Here is a 20,632-nt window from a genome sequence, read left to right on the forward strand (position 1 = left end):
TGTGGCCTGCTCAACAGAGCTGGTCAAGTGTGGTCAGTGCTTTATGCTGGGGATGTTGGCCTGATCGAGAACACTGACGTTGATATGTCTATCCTCTCAGGGGATTTGCAGGATCTTGCAGAGACATCATTGGTGGTATTTCTCCAGCGATTTGAGGTGTCTACTGTATATGGTCCATGTCTCTGATCCATACAGGAGGATGGGTATCACTACAGCCCTGTAGACAATAAGCTTGATGCCAGATTTGAGGGCCTGACGACTAAGCTCAATTTTGTATAGCTCAAATCTCCATTGACACTAATAAGGGGGTTTCTGCTAACCCACCTAAAAGAGCAACAATGTTGCATTAAAAAGAGCCATAATTCATTTTTATTCCTTTGGAGGTTTTTTTAACTAAAAAAGTATGTTTTTAAAGTTTTCAGTTCTCCAATAAAAAAGTTGGGAAATTTGGTGGCTGAAGACTTGGAATAAATGACAAACATTCAACATCTTTCAGTGAGTAGTGAATCAGAGTCACTGACCATAATATTGCTTGACTCAAAGGTTGTTTTTGTAAGTTATGTAACTGGCACAGTCCATAATACTCAAGTAAGTAGAAGGAAATCAAGCTGTTATTGTTTTTAACAAGAGTTGTCATTCCTGGCTGCATTTTTGGGCTGGAGGTGTTTAAACATTCTAAGATTGCTTTGAAAAGGTACATTTTGTTATTGTGGTAGTCCAAGGGATTTTTGCAACCAGATGCTAAATGTTTTATAAACATATATTTTATTATTTAATATTTATGTTACTATAATCATCCAAAGAACAGACCTTGAAAAATATATATAAATAAACGATCAGACCACAGATAAGGCCAATGATAAAGTCCAGTACAGCAAGTTATGCTGCAGTAGTCGCATCAAAATAAGCTCTCTCTGCCAAGATTGTTAGGTGTATGGACTGTGTGAGAAAATTTTAAACAGAGACATAAATCATCTAATATGACAAATCTTTTGAAGTATTTCAATGATACATTTTGGATCCTTTGTTGAAATATTATTGGGCATAATATTTATGTTATAGGAAGTAATAACTGAAATGGTGCCTGGGTTTTTTTAAATTTAAAAGAGCAAAGACATTTCAAAAGCAGATAATGTATTGCCACTTATTTCCTCTAACATAGACATCATTTTGTAGTAAAATTTGATTAACGCTGTCTTTTATTCATTGAACTTGTGTAGATCTGTAAAATACAGTATATTAGGGAAGGATTTTTAAAAATCTTCAAAGGTAAGGCAGATGCCTCGATGGCAGGAAGGCAGTGCCTTAAAGAAGCACCTGTGATGGACCCATGAAATGATTTCAAGTAGTGATATTAAGGGCATTCTCAATGCATGTCAATTTTACTACTGTTCCAGAAGTATTAAGGGGTGGATTTTCCGATCCTATGCGCTCTATTTTTCGCCCCGGAGCGGCGACAATGGCAGCGGTGAGGTTTTCTGGGTGGACGGTCAGCCTCCAGCACCACGCGGGGGTTTTCGGGGCCGAGTTTGCGGCAGTGCAGAGCAGCATCTCCCGGAAGAGCTATGCCAGTGTGCAACGCCCCTGGTTGCGACACTGGCGCGTTTTTTGACTCCCGCCCAACCCGTACGCCCTGCAGCGTGCCCCACAGTGACCACTTGTAAATTCGGGCGGTTTGACCGATACCAACTGCAGAGAGGTAATTAATGTCGTCTTAAGGTAAGTGTGAGTGCTTATTCTTTTAATTTATTTTGCGATTCATGTTGTGTTGGCATGGGCTATGTATTGGGAATGTTTTTGTGGGATTCTTTTAGGTATTTTTTTCTCTGCAGGCGTCTCTCGGAGTGTTCCCGGCCCGGCTCTTTAGCTCAGGATTTTCCCATGCTAATGCCCAAGAGAGGTGTACAATGCCTCCCTTAGCGCTGCGCCACAGACTCAGGGCCCAGCTGCCCAATTTTGATAACTGAGGCGCAAACTATTTCTGGGCGCAAACATTACTGCCCCGCCGCCATTACTGCCCCAAAATCATCACAGCCTAAAATCCAGCCCTAAGTCTTTGCTACTCTCCAACAGTTGTTGAGGAAACACTAGTAATTAGTCAAATCTCTTAAGTCTTAGTATGTTTCACATCTTCAGCCTTTGATTTAGAGAGCAGCTTACGATACTTAAGTTCCAGTGTAAGCGGTTTTGATCCTAGATCAGTTGCTAGACGAACGGTTCGAATCACCCCTGCCTTACGAAAATTCTATACCCGGGGATTATTATTCAGAGTGTAAATGGTCACGTACAGGAATGCTCCAGTGAAAAATCATGCTTATATTTATTTAGTCTAACATACACTGGCTAAAACATGGGGCACTACTAAACAAAATCACTGTTTCTATGGAGAATAAGATCTAGGTTACAAACAACATACATACAGTACAAAACTGAGGACCATTGCTATGGTGGATTCTAACTCCACCCCTACCAATGAATTATCCAGTCGCAGCCCCTTCACCTGGCTAAACCAAACAAAGCCTCCTCCCCAGAATAGCCCCGAAAAACTTCACTTCTGAGAAAACCCTGAGCCCTTACACCTCGCCTGGGATATCTCATTACCGGCTTGGGGCACTCGCTCAGCTCAGCTGTGGGAAGTCACTGCCTGGAGGCTTATCCTGTGATGGGTATGCAGTTCTCTGTCTCAGCGGCTTCCACTGTGGAACTGCGGCTTCCTCCTCCGGTACTACTTCTTGCTACGTCGAGAGCGAGAGGGAGAAGGGGAGAAGGGTAGCGAAATGATGGAAAAGAGTCTATCTTTATAGGAGTCATGCTACCCCTATCTTTCCCACCAATCTTTAAAACCCTTTTGTTTCTAAGCACTCCGGTGCTTATTCAGTGATGGGCCATCAGACCCATGTGTATTGGACTAATGGCCCTGAGTCTGGGACATATCTCAGTCTTTGTGTTGGGAAAAAACCCAAAAAAACTTGCTCCTCCTTGGCTGGCCAGGCTAGTGGGTTCATTGTTCTGCTTCTGAGATGGAGGTGAGAAGTGCTTTTGCATATGGCCCCCTTCCTTTAGCTAGGACTGGCGGGTGAACCCGTACATTCTGGATGACTGACAGTTCTTTTGTCACAGCCAACTGCCATACGGTCTCTTTGCACAGAGTGATCCCATCACAGGGAAAAATACCCTCAGAAAAATCCCATCAAGTCCACGAAATATTCTCGACTGAGTCCATTCTTTAAACAGAGACTTTGCGATCTCGTCACAGTGTTCTCACATAGAAAGATAGGAATTGCTAAGCGAAGTAAAAACAAGGTCCATCTAGTTCTCCTTCTACCATCTCGGTAGTTGCATGATGCAACAATAAGCAATAGGAATTCAAACACAAGTTAACACAAAAATTTCAGTTTCAAAGTTGGCTTTAATCATGGGCTAAAAAGGTTTCTGCAGGTTTAATAGCTCTTAATTGCTGGAATCTATCAGATATCAGCAAAATGGTTGAAATAAAAGAGGTCAAGTAGAGGTAAGAGGCATATCAGTGCCTCGCAGACTCTTGATCGAAGGGATGAAGGCACAGCCTGCTGTAACATTAAGATCACAGGTGCCTGAAAGGTCCGCCCATTTCTCGGCAGTATTCTGGTGGTGCGTCGTTTAAAACTGCTGAGTCCGAAGAGCACTAATTTGGTGAATTTTCTTTTGGCGGTATGTGAGCGGTATGCGAGTGGTGTGCAGCAGGCGGCATGCAGTATTATAGTCGTTCAAGATCGACTTTCTTGTTGATGGATGGTGCGGCACTGCACTGCGGATGCGCAAGTTTATTATTTTTTGCTTTTTTCACAGATGCTTTTCCCCCACGATTTCTGGGGTCAGGAGTCACCTGTGCATGCACAGAGAGTTGAAGTCGAGGGAGAGAGAGTGAGAAGGAGCAGCAAAGTATTTGAGGGTCAGTTGTTTTGATCAGAGATTCCAGAGTCAAATGATATTAATAACAAATAATAATTATACAATATCAACAACATATTTTATAAATAAAAAATCATATAATAAATATAATAAATATAAATATAATGGTAATGCTGAAAAAGAAATCGAAGCACAGGAACATAGAGAAGGACAAGAGGTTGAGGGCACCCACCTTCGACAAAACAGAGCTACCTGCCCTGCTGGTGAAGATCATGGAGAGATACTCCGACTTAACGAAGGGTGTCGTGGAAAGCTGCCCCAAAAGGAGTACAACAGAATATGGGATGAGATCGAGGTGGCTGTGTCCTCCACAAGTACAATAGTACTCACCGGGGAAAGGTGTCGTAAGAGGTGGAACGACCTGATGAGGGTAGCAAGAGTAAGTAATGATTTTATTTATGCACCCCCCATTGTCATGTACCATGTAAATGTAGGTTCAGTGTCACACGGATTATGTTATTTATCCCAAGGTTACGTCGGTGTATTTGTGTTTTCAGGCAATGACAAGAGGATCAACCCAGTGTTTTGATATGTGTGTGTGTGTGTGTATGTGTGTGCGAACTTGTGTGTCTGCGATGTTAAATGTTGTTTTATACTTCCAGACTTGGAGGATTCAGACCAGACCTCCGCAGAGAGACCAGACGGCAGACACACAGCCTTCACCTCTGGCTTTACACAGCCCTCTCCCAACTTCATTCCTGCCACAGATGATGAACAGGAAGAGGAGGAGAAAGAGGAAGAGCAGCTCATCCTGGAACCAGTGGAGGTGGAGGTGGGGATGGAGTTGGAGGAGGATATAACATTTCCATGTTGGCCAACTGGAACATCCTCCACCACCGACTTTATATTCATGGGACTCCCCCATGCCTCCTCTGATTTTGCGGGACCAAGTAGTGCACAGCAAGGCACCCCCAGCATTGCAGTGCCTTTCCTGCAGCAACGGAGGTTGGTGCTGAAAAGGTCCGTTGCTGCAAGATAGATAGGCGTGTACCAGGACCCGGTGCGTCTGTCACAGGCCATCATTGACATAGGTCGAGAGCTGCTCAAGGCCATGGCTATGATAGCCAGAAACATTGCGGCTCTATCAGAATGACAGTCGGAGGATATGTCGTGCCTAATCACCGCTATGGAGCGATCGACGGGATCGACACATGGCCCAGAATCCCCCCGTGCCATCAGAGTCGGGTCGACAGCACCTGAAGGTGGGGAGCTGCCAGCAGCTTCCAGCCCTGAAGCCGTGCCTTCCAGATCATGAGATTATCCTGAGGCTCCATCCATTGCGCCTGCAATGTCTGACCCCCAACGACAGCAATAGCACTCAGGGTGCACTGCTGCACACCAGCTTGGTACCACCACGAGGAGATTCGGGCTCAGGGGCAGTGGGAAAGGGAAGGGCGGGAGTAAGAAAGCGGGGGGTGAGTCCGAAGGGTGAAGGAGTACGCGGTCGAGGTCGAGGACAGTAAAGGGTGCATTGTTGTAGTCAAGTGTTCATTGTTCATTTAAAATAGTTGGTTTGATTTTTAAAAGTTCATTTTAAGTTGTTAAAGTTGTTAAAGTTGTTACAGTTGTTCAAAGTTATAATTTAAGCTTTGCAAAGTTTTACAATTGTTGTATATTTTTTATATTTTTATATAAACGTTTGAATTGAATTTAACCGCTCTTGTACAGTGTCAAACTTTTGGGGTAACAGTAATCAGGGTCCCAAAACGCAGCTCTCCACATTCAAGCAAAGCGTTCATTTATGAGCTGCTGATGTATCAATTTTGCACTGGCATAAGCTCTGCGTGCTCTCCACTGTGGTGTTGGGGGGGTGGTGCCATGGGTTCATCTGGAAGCTACTCCTCATCCTCCTCCCCCTCATTTTCCTCTTCTTCCTCCTCCATCTCCTGCACTCTCTCCTCAAGTGGTCCCGCAATCCCCTGTGGTAATTCCTGTCCCCGCATGATTGCTAAATTATGCAACATGCAGCACACCACTGTGACCTGAATAACCTGCTCAGGGTGGCATTGCAGCCTACCTCCTGAGTGGTCCAAGCATCAAAAGCGCTGCTTCAACATTCCAATTGTCTTTTCGATAATATTACATGTGGTTATATGACTCTTATTATATCATTTCTCGGCTTCTGTCTGCGGGTTCCACAGGGGGGCAAGAGCCAGCTGGTAAGGCCGTACTCTTTGTCCCCAGCATCCAGCATTTACCTTGTGGCTCAGATTTCAAAAGGTCAGACACAGAGTTCTCACACAAGATGTGTGCATCATGGAAGCTCCCTGTGTAAAGTCCTGTCCCCTCAGTACAGATTCACATGAGGCATGTAGTGAAGTCAAGGTCACTCTGGACCTGCACCTTTATTTCACAGCCCTGGAATGCTGCACTTGCCTGAGACCTGTCCTTATATACCTGTCTGGGACAGGTATCCCAGTGTCTCCTGCAAGTGCACCCCTGATGGTAAGGTATGCTGGTGGTTACAGGTCATATCTTATTACATATCTTATTGTATAGCATGTTAGGATACAAATATATAATAATTAAGATACATGACATCACCCTCCCCCAAGGTCTTATTGTCTTTATAGGTTCAGTCTCTCAGGTGGTCTACGCTCTCGCGTGGAGCGTCTGAGTTGTGGTTCAGTTGTTTGCCTTGGTGTCTGTTTTTCTTTGGGTGTGGTTCCTGGTATCTCGCCTGAGCTGTCTGTTTTGATTGGTATAATTCTTGTTGACTCGCCTGGGCTGTCTGTTGGGATGCCTTTTCCTCAGGCTGTTCCCTCTGTCCGTCCACCAAGTGTCGTGCGAGTTCCACATTGTAGTCTGCCTCTGGTTTCGCAGTGTTGTTGATAAATCTACTTTTGACTTGGTCTACATGCCTCCGGCAGGTTTTGCCATTTTCCATTTGTACTACCAGTAGCCTGTTTCCTTCCTTGCCCGTTACTGTCCCTGCAAGCCATTTGGGACCCCTGCCATAGTTTAGTACAAACACTTTGTCCCCTATCTCATTCCATCTCCCCCTCGAATTTCTGTCATGGTACTCAGTCAGCTTACGGCGCTTTCCCACAACAATTTCGTGCATGTCTGGGAGGATTAATGAGAGCCTTGTTTTTAAAGTCCTTTTCATCAACAGTTGCACGGGGGGAGTCCCAGTCAATGAGTGCGGACGAGATCTGTATGCCAGCAGCAGTCGCGACAGGCGACCCTGCAGCGTAGGACCTTGGATTTTAAGCATGCCTTGTTTAATGATTTGTACTGCTCTCTCCGCCTGGCCATTGGAGGCCGGCTTGAACGGTGCCGTCTTGACGTGATTTATGCCGTGGTCAACTATAAAATCTTGGAATTCTGCGCTGGTGAAGCACGGACCATTGTCACTGACCAATATGTCAGGGATTCCGTGCATTGCAAACATGGTTGCAAGGCTTTCCACAGTGGTGGAGGTTGTGCTCGAGTTTAAAATGGTGCATTCAATCCACTTTGAAAATGCATCTACAACTACGAGGAACATTTTGCCCATGAATGGGCCCGTATAGTCTACGTGCACCCGCGACCACGGTTTGGTAGGCCAGGGCCAGGGGCTCAGGGGAGCCTCCCTGGGGGCATTACTGAGTTGGGCACAAATGGGGCACCGTCGGACGCAGAGCTCCAAGTCCGCGTCAATACCAGGCCACCAGACGTGGGATCTGGCTATGGTCTTCATGAGAACGATCCCCGGGTGCTCGCGGTGGAGCTCCCGGACAAATGCCTCTCTGCCTCGCAGAGGCATGACTACTTGGCTGCTCCACATCAGGCAGTCCGATTGCAGTGATAGCTCATGCATGCGCCTATGAAAGGGTTTGATTTCCTCGGAGCAGGCATCGCAAGCCTCTGCCCAGTCACCGGTTAGGACACATCTTTTTACTAAGGATAACGTGGGGTCGCTGGCCGTCCAGGCTCTGATTTGGCGAGCCATCAAGGGCGAACCTGTGGACTCAAAGGCATTGATTGCCATGACTATCTCACAGTCCTGTTCGTCAGACCCTTCCGTGATCACCAGGGGTAGCCTGCAGAGCGCGTCGGCACAGTTGTCAGTGCCTGGTCTGTGCCTTATGGTATAGTCGTAGAACACCAGCATGAGTGCCCACCGTTGAATTCGCGCCGAGGTGTTGGCCTTTATTGCCTTGCTCTCAGATAGGAGGGACGTGAGGGGCTTGTGGTCGGTTTCTAACGTGAACTTGTCCCCGAAAAGGTATTGGTGCATCTTTTTGACACCGTACACGCACGCGAGCGCCTCCTTCTCTACCATTCTGTACGCGCGCTCCGCCCGTGAAAGTGACCTGGAGGCATAAGCTATGGGTTGTAATTTGCCCGCACTATTGATATGTTGTAAAACGCACCCGACCCCATACACTGACGCATCACATGTGAGAACTAGCTTTTTACCTGGCTCAAAGAAAGTCAAAACACTGTTGGAACACAGAAGGTTGTGTGCCTTATTGAAGGCGTGTTCCTGGGCGTCCCCCCAAAACCAATTGCACCCCTTCCTGAGTAGCACGTGGAGATGCTCCAGCAGCGTGCTTAAGTTCTGCATAAAGTTCCCAAAGTAATTGAGTAGCCCGAGAAAGGCGCGCAGTTCCGAGACATTCCGGGGCCTGGGTGCCAGGCGAATTGCTTCTGTTTTGGACTCTGTTGGGCTGATTCCATCAGCGGCAATCCTTCTGCCCAAAAATTCAACCTCGGGTGCGAGAAACAGGCACTTGGATTTCTTAACTCGTAGGCCTGCCCGATCCAACCGTTTTAGTACTTCCTCCAAATTACGGAGATGGGAGTCGGTGTCCCTGCCCGTGATAAGTATGTCGTCTTGAAATACAACCGTCCCCGGGATGGACTTGAGCAGACTCTCCATGTTGCGCTGGAATATGGCAGCTGCCGACCTGATGCCGAATGGGCATCGATTGTACATGAAAAGGCCTCGATGTGTGTTGATGGTGGTGAGTAGCTTGGATTCCTCGGTCAATTCTTGCGTCATATACGCAGATGTGAGGTCTAGTTTTGAGAAAAGTTTACCTCCAGCCAATGTGGCAAATAAGTCCTCCGCTCTGGGCAGCGGATATTGATCCTGTAGGAAGACTGTTTATGGTAGATTTGTAGTCCGCACAGATTCGTACAGATCCATCAGGCTTCATGACTGGGATGATGGGACTTGCCCAGTCGCTAAATTCCACAGGTGATATAATGCCTTCCCGCAGAAGCCTGTCTAGTTCGTGTTCAATCTTTTCCCTCATCACATAGGGTACAGCTCTGGCCTTGTGATGGACTGGTCAAGCATCCTGTGCGGTGTAGATTTTGACTTTGGCCCCTTTGAAAGTGCCCACACCTGGCTGAAAGAGATGTTCAAATCGCTTTATAACTGTTGAGCAGGAGGTCCATTTCTCTAATGACATGGCATGAACTTCGTCCCATTTCCAGTTTAGTTTTGCCAGCCAGCTTCTCCCCAGCAGTGCTGGGAGGTCTCCGGGGACAATCCACAGGGGAAGTCGGTTCACTGTCCCTTTGTGTGTGACGGAGAGCATGGCGCTGCCAAGGATTGGTACGATTTCTTTGGTATAGATCCTTAGTTTGGTGTCGAACCTTGTGAGTTTTGGTCTGTCTCTTTTATGCGGCCACAGTTGTTCAAATTGTTGAGCGCTCATGAGAGATTGACTCGCTCCCATATCCAGCTCTATGTTTGCAGGTATCCCGTTGAGTAGGACCCTCATCATTATAGGAGGCATCTTGTTGTAGGAGCAGCGGCCATTGATCGTGTTGACCCACTGTATATCGTTGTCCCGGGTACCGTCCCCACTGTCTTCTGGTCTGCTTTCCGACCCATCCGATTCGTATACCAGCCGAGCTGCCGTTTTTTTGCACATGACATGCGGGCCAGATGCGCTATATATTCAAAGTTCCTGCAAACAGCCTGCTGAAATCGACATCCCCTTGATGAGTACCCACCCCCACACCTCCCCCACAGAGCGCTTTCATTGTTTCCAAAGAATGAGCTGCGTCTGGCTGATCTCTCTTGAGCTTCTCTCAGTTTGTAGTTGATTGCTCGCATTGTGGGTTGATGAGGTGTGAACGGCCGTTCCTGTGGCCCTTGATGGCTTCTCGCGCCACTGCCTGCTGTCGAGGGCCTGCTCTCCCGCTTTTGTCTGTGTGTGGGGATAGCAGCTTGTTTCACGCTGTGAACTCCTTGTTCCGATATTTCATTAGTTGTCGTACCTGCATTGTAAATCAACCTCGTTTCTTCTTCCCCTGCCAAGAATGTCTGTGCAACCAGTGCTGCTGCCTCTAAGGTCAGGTTCTTGGTCTCTATGAGCTTTCGGAATATGCCTGCATGTCTTATTCCTTCAATGAAAAAGTGTCTCACCATTTCTCTCCTCAGTTCATCGGAGAACTCACATAAACTAGCCAACCTCCGAAGTTCCGCCACGAAGTCGGGTATGCTCTGGCCCACACAGCATCTGTAGTTGTAGAACATGTGTCTGGCCATGTGTAGGCTGCTCGCTGGCTTCAGGTGGTCTCTTACCAGTGTGCTCAATTCTTCAAATGACTTGCTTGCTGGTTTCTCGTGTGCCAACAGATCCTTCATTAAAGCGTATGTTTTCGAGCCACAGCTGGTCAAGAGATGGGCTCTTCTCTTGTCTGCTTTGCCGTCTCCTAACCAGTCTTTGGTTACAAAGCTTTGCTGGAGCCTTTCTATAAAGTCCTCCCAATTGTCTCCAGCATTGTACTTTTCATCTGATCCGTTGTTCGCCATTCTGTGGATTCTGTAATCCTGTAACTCATCGCCACTGTAAAGTCCTATCCCCTCAGTACAGATTCACACGAGGCATGTAGTGAAGTCAAGGTCACTCTGGACCTGCACCTTTATATCACAGCTCTGGAATGCTGCACTTGCCTGAGACCTGTCCTTATATACCTGTCTGAGACAGGTATCCCAGTGTCTCCTGCAAGTGCACCCCTGGCGGTAAGGTATGCTGGTGGTTACAGGTCATATCTTATTACAGTCATGCATAGCATGTTAGGATACAGTTATATATAATAATGTAAGATACATGACACCCTAGAAAGTAGGCATTCACTGCCATTATGCGCTGTGTATGGTCGCAGACAAGCTGCACATTGATGGAGTGGAATCCCTTACGGTTTCGGTACACCTCCACCTCCTGTAATGGTGCTCACAGGGTAATAATGGTACAGTCAACAGCACCGTGCAATTTGGGGAAGTCGGCAATGCGTGCAATTCCCAAAGCCCTGTCACTCTGTGCCTCCCTGGTCTTTGGAAAGTTTATAAATTCCATCCGGCATGCATACAGTGGTTCGGTTACCTGTCGAATGCAGCAATGAGTAGCATGCTGAGAAATGCAGCATATGTCCCCTGCTGATGCCTGTAAAGAGCTGCATGCATCTCGACAGAGAGTGCAGTATTGTTGGTGGTACTGGGCTACAGGTCTGCCTTAATGAGCTGGCAAATCTCATTGATCACCACTTTTTGGAAGCGCAGCCTTCGAATGCGCTGTCGATCGGTCAGGTCCAAGTATGAGCGCTTCTCCCTGAAAATCCTTTGGAGGTAAGGCCTCCTCCTCCTCATCAGTCTGCGACCTCCTCTATTACCCTGATAACTCTGCTCAATAAACCTTCTCCCATCTGGATCCTGCATTAGACAAGTAGTCAGCAATACAGGCTGAGATAGTACAGGCCCCATTCTTTTTTAATCTCCAGAATCTCCTTAAATATCCTGAGATAACCTCAAATGATTTTTCAATGAAAAAAATATTAACTCAAATGCTTTCTATCTTAATAATGTACTCAGTACCAATAAAAATACCTTCCCCACCGTAAATCGCACTGTAAAATCACTGTTCGCCTCAGAAATACTGAGGTGCTGCTTTTGCTGACTGTTCCCGATTTCAAAATGGCGGCACTACCGCCCATTCCCGCCCACTTAAGATCGAGTAAATCCACCTTCTCCAGGATGGTATGTAGCTCCAGTGGTATGTCAGCGGTATGCCATGAAACTTGCACTTTTTGGCTGGTATGTGGGCAGTTCTACATGGTGGACGGTGTGCATAATCGCTCGGCGGTATGTCAATGATGAATCTTCTGGCGAGCGATATGTCGGCAGTATGTGTCTGTTTTTTGACCAAACTTGCATTTTTGGGCGGTAAACGAGCAGTAGTGGCGGTATATTGATGAATTTTGGGCCCCAGATGTGCTGAGTTAGCTGACCTCGGGCCGGGAAAGGCAGTCGTGATGTTACAATTAGCCTCAGCTGTTACTGATTGCGGTCCAATGACTCCTGCTGGAATGTGCACATGTCTAGATATTGGTTGATGGCAGGATCAGACTTGACTGTGATTTGGACAAGGTTCCAAGGAACCATTATATCATTACCTTCAGGGGAGGAGGAAGTAAAGGAGGGAAGATTGGAAGAAGATAAAATAAATAGATTTGTAAAAAAAAGCTGGTCTGGACAAATGAATTAATTAATTTCTTCCATTCTTCCTGAATGTTTCCCTTGTTAATGTATCGTTATCTATTACTGGAGTCCACATCAGCATCTTCTTGGCTGCGTTTTCAGTGAAAGGCACTAAGTAATTTTTTTACATGATTAGTAGTACTATTGTGCATAACAAAAGTGAATTACCACTTGACAGATTTTACTCAGCAGTTTTCAAGACTATAATTAACAGTTGGAAGTAGCTGTTTGAGATCACAGAGCATATAGCGGTCCTGATTGATAACACTGCCCTTGTGCCTAGCATATTGCTCTTCTATATTAGCCTTGCGGTATTATCTGATGCAAGAGATTCATGATCTTTGATTTCATCCTATTTCAAATGAGTAATAATTAACTTGCATTGGTGTTCCGAGAATAGTGTCTGCATGAATAGTGCGCAAGAACTGCAGTTAAACTGTTTCTACAAATGTTCACATTATTCTTTAATAGCAAGCACGCTGTGGACTATACTTCCATATAAACACTGAATTAAAAATGGCATCGCCACATCCAGCCTTTAAACATCAACATATCAATGTTGCTTCGTCTTGATTACCAGTCTCCAAACTGTCATTACTTAGCTACCTACAGTGACTCGGTTTTGTTCTTCGTAATGATTGAATTAATTGGATGCTTGCTTAGTACAAATAATCACAGAAAGTGGGTTGCTACAACTGGCAGCTCAAAGACATGTTAAACTTTATTTGTGTTCTAATTGCTCTTTCCATTCACTGGGCCATTTATTTCTGTTGGGGAGGAACATTCTGAACCCTTTGATACTCCATCGCCACTTTTACTGCTGTGTCTAGTCTCAGGCAGCAAACCCAACTCTAAATCTGAGTGACATGAATTGCCAATGTTGTCAGTTTAGTCAATGCTTTATTTTAGCTCAATTCAGATGCTCAAGCTCCTTATATTAAAAAAAATGTGTTGCGCATACACAGAGAAACAAAATGTCCCTCTAAGCAGGCATGCTGGCACTGTGACATATGCAGAGCGTCTTATTATCTTGGTACCTACGTACACAGCTATTTTATATATCCTGCTCATAGTTTGAACAAGGGAACAGCTAGAGACGCAGCAGCAAAGGTGAATTTAAAAGTAATTATTTTATTTGTTTTATAACTGTGAGGACATGGAATCCCTGTGGATTATGTTACCATGCAACGGAACTTCAATAGTTATCCTCATCTCCATGTCAGTGTGTTGTTAACTGCCCATAATGAGGACAAAGTCATTCCTAACAATAGCAAGTAAATTTGAGTGCTGAGTGTGAGCTGGGCTATTTATTGGCTGTGTTACAGCATCATCTTGCAATTTTGATTAACTTCTACGAGAATCTTGCTATGTTAGTCGAATGCTCGAACTTTTGAAATTTGCCTTTCTGCATTGCTGATCTGAAGTTAATTAAATGGAAAAAGATATTAATATAAAGGCTAACTCATTTTTTAATCCAAGGTGTGAGCTTTCAGTAGATCCAAACATGTCATAATTTTAATATGTGCCACCTGACTATAAACTGAAATGATCAATTAAACTCAATTTGTGTAATTCATGACCATGCATGGTTGTGTGCTTAATTTATTTTATATGTAATTCATTTTTAATTAGTTCGGTGTTGGCTATGTATACCATACAGTCATGAATCCATTCAGTTCAATTATATTTATCAAAATACTAGTTCTATCATTTTTTTCTGTAATCTAGTCATTTCAAATACTAATTATAATCAACAGAATTTTACATTTTAACTGTATCGACTCCCTTAAACAAATTGTTGTCTCTTAAATAGTTGTAAATTTAACCATTCTGAAAGATCCAGTAATTCAAGTGCTGGGAGTATTTAACTCTTTGGGGGAGAAGTTCGGTAGCATCCGGCTTGGGGCGCTAACTTTTGAAAGCTGGAAATCATTAGCGCCAGGCGTTAATGATCCCCAGCTTTAAAAAAAATTTGGTGTTTGCACTCCAGGAAGCAAGTGGTGTGCTAAATCAAGCACTCCACTTCCTTCCTAGAGCGCTCCAGGACGCAGGCGGGGCGGTAGTTATGCAGGGCTGCACACTGGGCCGTGCAGCGCTGCCGTGTTATGAGGCTCCTTCCCTCCCTTAAAGGGAAGGGCCATCGCTGCAGGCTCTGCATTAGGACCAGGTAGGTGGTACCCTACAGCAACCGCGATCCAGCCCGATCGACCCAATGCACTGCAGCAGAGTGCCGGGCTGATCAATTGCGGCCAAAGAGGAATGAAAACAATTGAAAAACAGCATTGTAGAAATTTTTGTACTTACCTCAACCACCTCCCCTTTAACTTTCGCCCCCGAAGCTCCCGACCTTCTGAACAACGCCTCCTGCAGCTGTCGATGTTTTTGCCCGGTGATGCTTCAGGGGACAGAACCAAAGTGCACGATCTCCAGGCAAAGGAAATTGGGGCGCAACAACTTACCGCCACCGCAAACCTCCCGCTAAAGTTAGCGGGAGGTGTACATCTCGCCGTGCCCGGTCAGTAAGCACTTAGTGCCCCATTATTGCCCACCACAGGCGATAATGGGAGGCACTAAGGAAGCAAATTTCTAGGCCTTTATCAGAGGACTGCAAGTCTGAGTTACAGGGTTTCTGTCAAAGCCACTTGTTCACCTTACTTGGGTGTATTTGCAGGTCATAGAATCATAGAAATTTATGACACAAAAGGGGGCCATTCAGTCCATCGTGTCTGCATTGGCCGAAAAAGAGCTATCCAGCCGAATCCCACTTTCCAACTCTTGGTCCATAGCCTTGCAGGTTACAGCACTTCAAGTGCATATCCAAGTACTTTTTAAATGTGATGAGTGTTTCTGCCTCGACCACCCTATCAAGCAGTGCATTCCAGACCCTGAGCATCCTCTGTGTGAAAAAAATTCTCCTCAACTCCTCTCTAATTTTTCTACCAATTAAATCTATGCCCCCTATGGTTGTTGTCATCATCATCATAGGCAGTGCCTCGAAATGAGGATGACTTGCTTCCATGCCGAAAAGGGATGAGTTCACAGGTGTTTCAATGAAGGACCTAATATTCCAGATCCTGACCTACATCTTGAAGGGTGGAAGATGCCTGTGCGTAGATTTTTTTAACATGCAGTGGCTGTTGCACACCAGCCACCACACGGGCTTGACGGAGCTAGGTCTTGGTCCAGCGGCAAGGATTAACCCAGACGACTGGAGACCAGCTCTGCTGCATGGACGCAGTGCGCTCACATATAGCAGTGTGGGCTGGCCCGTGCTACCTCTAGGTCCCTCGCCTCTTCTGGGCCCCGAACTCACGCCTCTCCTGGGCCTCGATCACATCTCCCTACGAACTCTTGTCGCTCCTTCGCCCCAACCTCGCCGCTCCTGCTGTACCTGCCCGCACTGCAATCAACTGTCACCCTCCTACAGCAGCACGTGCTGCTCCCTGTAATGGTATGCTGCCTGCATGCTGCTCCCTCTAATGGCTATTGACCTCTCTCCTAAAGGAAATAGTTGATTCCTATCCACTCTATCTAGGCCCCTCTTAATATTATATACCTCACTTAAGTCTCCCCCCAGCCTCTAACGAAAACAACACCAGACTATCCAATCTTTCCTCTTATTTAAAATTCTCGAGTCCAGGCAACATCCTCGTAAATCTCCTCTGTATCCTCTCTAGTGCAATCACATCTTTCCTGTAATGTGGTGACCAAACCTGTATGCAGTACTCTAGCTGTGGCCTAACTAGTGTTTTATACAGTGCTAGCATTATGTTTCTGCTCTTATATTCTATCCCTCAGCTAATAAAGGCAATTATCCTGTATGCCCTCTTAATCACCTTATCTACCTGTCTTGCTACCTTCAGGGATCTGTGGGCATGCACTCTAAGGTCCCTCTGTTTCTCTACACTTCTCAGTATCCAACCATTTATTGTGTATTCCCTTGCCTTGTTAGCCCTCCCCAAATGCATTACCTCACACTTCTCTGGGTTGAATTCCATTTGACACTTTTCTGCCAACCTGACCAATCCATTGATATCTTCCTATAGTCTACAGCTATCTTTCTCACTATCAACCCATATGGCCAATTTTTATATAATCTACAAGCTTCTTAATAATGTCCCCTACATTGAAGTCAAAATCATTGATATATACCCCAAAAATCAAGAGAGCAAGTACTGAGCCCTGTGGAACCCCACTGAAAACAACCTCCCAGTCACAAAAACACCCATCAACCATTACCCTTTGCTTCCTGCCACTGAGCCAATTTTATTCGATTCAACTTGCCACTTTCCCTTGGGTCCCATGGGTTTTACCTTTTTGACCAACCTTCCATGTGGGACATTGCCATAGGCCTTGCTAAAATACATGTAGACTACATCAAATGCACTATCCTCGTCAACCCTCCTTGTTATCTCCTCAAAAAATTCAATTTAGTCAGACACGACCTTCCATTAACAAATCCATGCTGACTGCCCTTGATTAAACCATGACTTTCTAAATGATGATTTATACTGTCCGTCAGAATTTTTTCCAATAATTTTCCCACTATCGAGGTGAGGCTGACTGGCCTACTCTGTCTATCTCGTTCTCTCTTTTTAAACAATGGCACAATGTTAGCAGTGCTCCAGTCCTCTGGCACCATGCCTGTAGCCAGAAAGGATTGGAAAATGTTGGTTAAAGTATCTGCTATTTGGTCCCTTGCCTGTCTTAACAGATGGGATATATTTAATCCGTGTCTGATGAATGATCTACTTTTAAAGATGCTAAACCTCTTAATATTACCTCTCTCTCTATGTTTATCCCAGCTAATATTTCACATTCCTCCTCTGTAACTATAATGTCTGCATCGTCCCTCTCTTCTGTGAAGAAAGACGGATAGTATTCATTAAGAACCATACCCATGTCTATGGCTCCATACAAAAGTTACTTTTTTGGTCTCGAATAGGCTCTATTCTTTCCTTATTTATTCTCTTGCTTTTTATGTATTTATAAAACATCAATGGGTTTTCCTTGATTTCACTTGCTAATATTTTTTCATGCCCTTTCTTTGCTTTCCTAATTTCCTATTTAATTTCACCCCTGCTCTTTCTATACTCCTCTAGGGTTTCTGTGAGCTCTCAGTATCTGAAAAAAGCTTCCCTTTTTTCCTTTTCCTACCCTGTATGCTCCTTAATGTCCAGGGGCTCTAGATTTGGAAGTCCCACCCTTTTTCTTTGTGGGAACATATTTGGTCTGAACACTCACCATCTCCTCCTTGAATGCTGCCCACTGCTCTGACACTGATTTATCTTCAAGTAGCTGTTTCCAGGCCACTTTTGTTAAATCACATTTCAGCTTAGTAAAATTGGCCTTTTCCCAATTGAGAACTTTTACTCCTGGTCTATCTTTGTCCTTTTCCATAACTACGCTAAATCTATGAATTATGATCACTAGCATCAAAATGCTCTCCCACTGATACCCCTTCGACTTGCACAGCTTCATTCCCGAAAACAATGTCCAGAACCACCCCCTCCCTTGTTGGCTTGTTACGTACTGACTAAAAAAGTTCTCCTGAATGCATTTTAAGAATTCTGCCCCCTCTATTCCTTTTACACTAATTTTATCCCAGTTACTATTAGGCTAGTTGAAATCCCCTACTATTACTGCCCTATTGTTTTTGCACTTCTCAGAAATTTACCTAAATACTAGCTTTTCTTTTTCCCTCTTACTGTTTGAAAGTCTATAATACGCTCCCAGCATTGCGATTGCCCCTTTTTTGTTCTTCAGTTCAACCCATATAACCTCATTTGGTGATCCTCCTCACAGCTGTAATTATTTCCTTAACCATTATTGCGACCCCTCCCTTTTTATTCCCCTCTCTATCTCGTCTGAAAATCCTGTAACTCGGAATGTTGAGCCACCATTCCTGCCCTTCTTTCAGCCAGGTTTCAGTAATAGCTATGATATCATATTTCCATATGTCTATCTGTGCCATCAGCTCAGCTGCCGAGTTCACTAGGCTCCTTGCATTGAAGGATACACCATTAAGCACTGCCAAACTCCTTTGTTCTAGCCTTTTCTAGCCTTTGCCTCCTCTGACTTCAAAACTCACTTACTAAATTACTGCCTTTCACTTCCAGCTATGCCCCTCTCCCTACTAAATTTATGCTCAGATTCACAGCTCCCTGCCTAGCGAGTGTAAACCCTCCCCAACAGCATTAGCAACCCCCCACCCCTGCCACCACCCCCGCAACCATATTGGTCTCGTCCCTGTTGAGGTACAACCCATCCAGATTATATAGGTCCCACCTCCCTCAGAACTGGTCCCAATTCACCTGGAATCTAAAGCTCTCCATCCTGCACCATCTCTCCAGACACGCATTCCTCTGCTCTATCCTGCTATTCCTGTACTCACTTGCGCATGACTCCGGGAGTAATCCGGAGATTACTACCTTTGAAGTTCTGTTTACTTATCTTTTTCCTAGCTCCATGAAAAAGTATGAGGAAATCTGACATAAACCTAAGTATATAGACAATAAAGGAGAGACACAGAGGGAATATGAAGAGGTTAGGAAAAAAGCCAAAAAAAACAATTAGGAAAGCAAAGTGGAACTACAAAATTAAGGAATATAAAAAGAAATAGTAAAGTATTATACAGACATATAATTAACAAAAGAAAAATCAGGAATACAAAAGCAAAATACTGCAGATTCTGGAATAGGAAATAAAAACAGAAAATGCTGGAAATCTCAGTGGGTCAGGCAGCATCTGTGGAGAAAAATCAGGATAGGGTTAGGTCTAATAAGGAATGCACAAGATAAAACCACTGGTCATGGCAGAAATATTGAACAATTAGTTTGCCTCAGTATTTACCAGGGAGACTAACATGGTGGACATGATATTAGAAGAAGTGATCAAAAACAATATAAAGGCATTTAAGATAGAAGAAGGGGAGATAATTGATTAATTAATCAAGCTTAGAGAGGATAAAATCCCTGGTGCAGATGGATTGCCTCCATGCATATTAAAATAAGTTTTAGCAAACATCTAGGGGCCGAAATTCGTCACCTCACCACCCACTGCTGCCGACTGCCGCCGGCATTGTTCTTCTTGATCCACCCAGTGCCACTTTCGGGGTGGCCTGGAGCAGGCGGGAAGGGAGAGCCGCCAGGAACCGTCCACTGACGTCAGCGGACGGCTGAGTGGCACAATTGAGCTCCCACCCGCCGAGCTTCCAGATTCTTGTGGTGGGAGTTAGCGGGACTCGGCGGCAGAACGGGGGTGGACCGCTGCATGGAGGCTGGTCTGTCCCCAACAGTAAGTAGGAAGAACCTGAAAAAAACGTAAATGAACATTTTAATTTTTTTTTTTAGCAGCGACTTACCTGCATGGAGTCCCCTGGAGGTCTTCTGATAGTTTTTTTATTTTTCACTGGTGATTTTTTTTTCCAGCTCTTCGACCCTCCCTAAGCCCGATTCCATTCTCGGCGGCACTTGGGCGGCAAGCACCTCTGCTGCCGAGAATGAGACCTCTCGTCCATTGCTATCCAAATTGGTGGCATATATCGTCCATTTGCCGCCCGCCGACCTTCGAGGAACCTCGGCCATGAATATCCCACCCAAAGTACCGTCCAGTACCTCGGCGGCCATCGGCGGCACTTTGGGCAGCACTTGGACAGGCGGAGGCCTTGATGAAAATCGGTGCCTAGAAACTGAAAACATAGTACAGCAGTCAGCATGAATTTTAAAAGGGAAAGTTATGCTTGACCAACCTTATTAAATTTTTTGAAGAAATAACAGAAAGGGTGGATAACTGTATTGCAGTGGATGTAATATTTTTGGATTTTCAAAAGGCCTTCAATAAGATACCAGGTAGTAGATATGTGACTAAGATCAGAGCATTTGGAGTCAGGGGGCAAGTGGTAGAATGGATAGCAAGCTGGTGACAAAACAAAAAACAGAGAGTTACAAATACCACTAAAAGTAGCAACGCAGGTTAATAAGACCATTAAAAAAGCAAACCAAACACAGGGGGTTAATTTCTAGAAGGATAGAATTGAAAAGCAGAGAAGTACGTTAAATGTCTACAGAACCTTGCACAGTTCTGATCTCCATGTTATAAAAAGGATACAAAGGCACTGGAGAAAGTCCCAAAAAGATTTACTGAAATGATCCCAGAACTGTGAGGATGTGCTTATCAGGATAGGCTGAAGGGGCTGGG

General features: G+C 45.1%; 1 long non-coding RNA gene across 2 annotated transcripts in view; it reads left to right on the plus strand.

Moving 5' to 3' along the window:
* Positions 1–1,669: 1,669 nt before the first annotated feature.
* Positions 1,670–20,632, plus strand: part of LOC139262104 (uncharacterized) — a 136,583-nt gene continuing 117,620 nt past the window's right edge. The window contains exons 1-3 of one of the 2 annotated variants that reach the window (XR_011592896.1): positions 1,670–1,719; positions 3,829–4,330; positions 4,554–5,252. This is a non-coding gene — a long non-coding RNA (uncharacterized lncRNA). Of the gene's footprint in view, positions 1,720–3,828; positions 4,331–4,553; positions 5,253–20,632 lie in introns of those variants that run through there. The other variant, XR_011592897.1, reaches the window with a different exon arrangement.

Source organism: Pristiophorus japonicus, chromosome 4 (assembly GCF_044704955.1).
Source record: "Pristiophorus japonicus isolate sPriJap1 chromosome 4, sPriJap1.hap1, whole genome shotgun sequence".
NCBI lineage: Eukaryota > Metazoa > Chordata > Chondrichthyes > Pristiophoridae > Pristiophorus > Pristiophorus japonicus.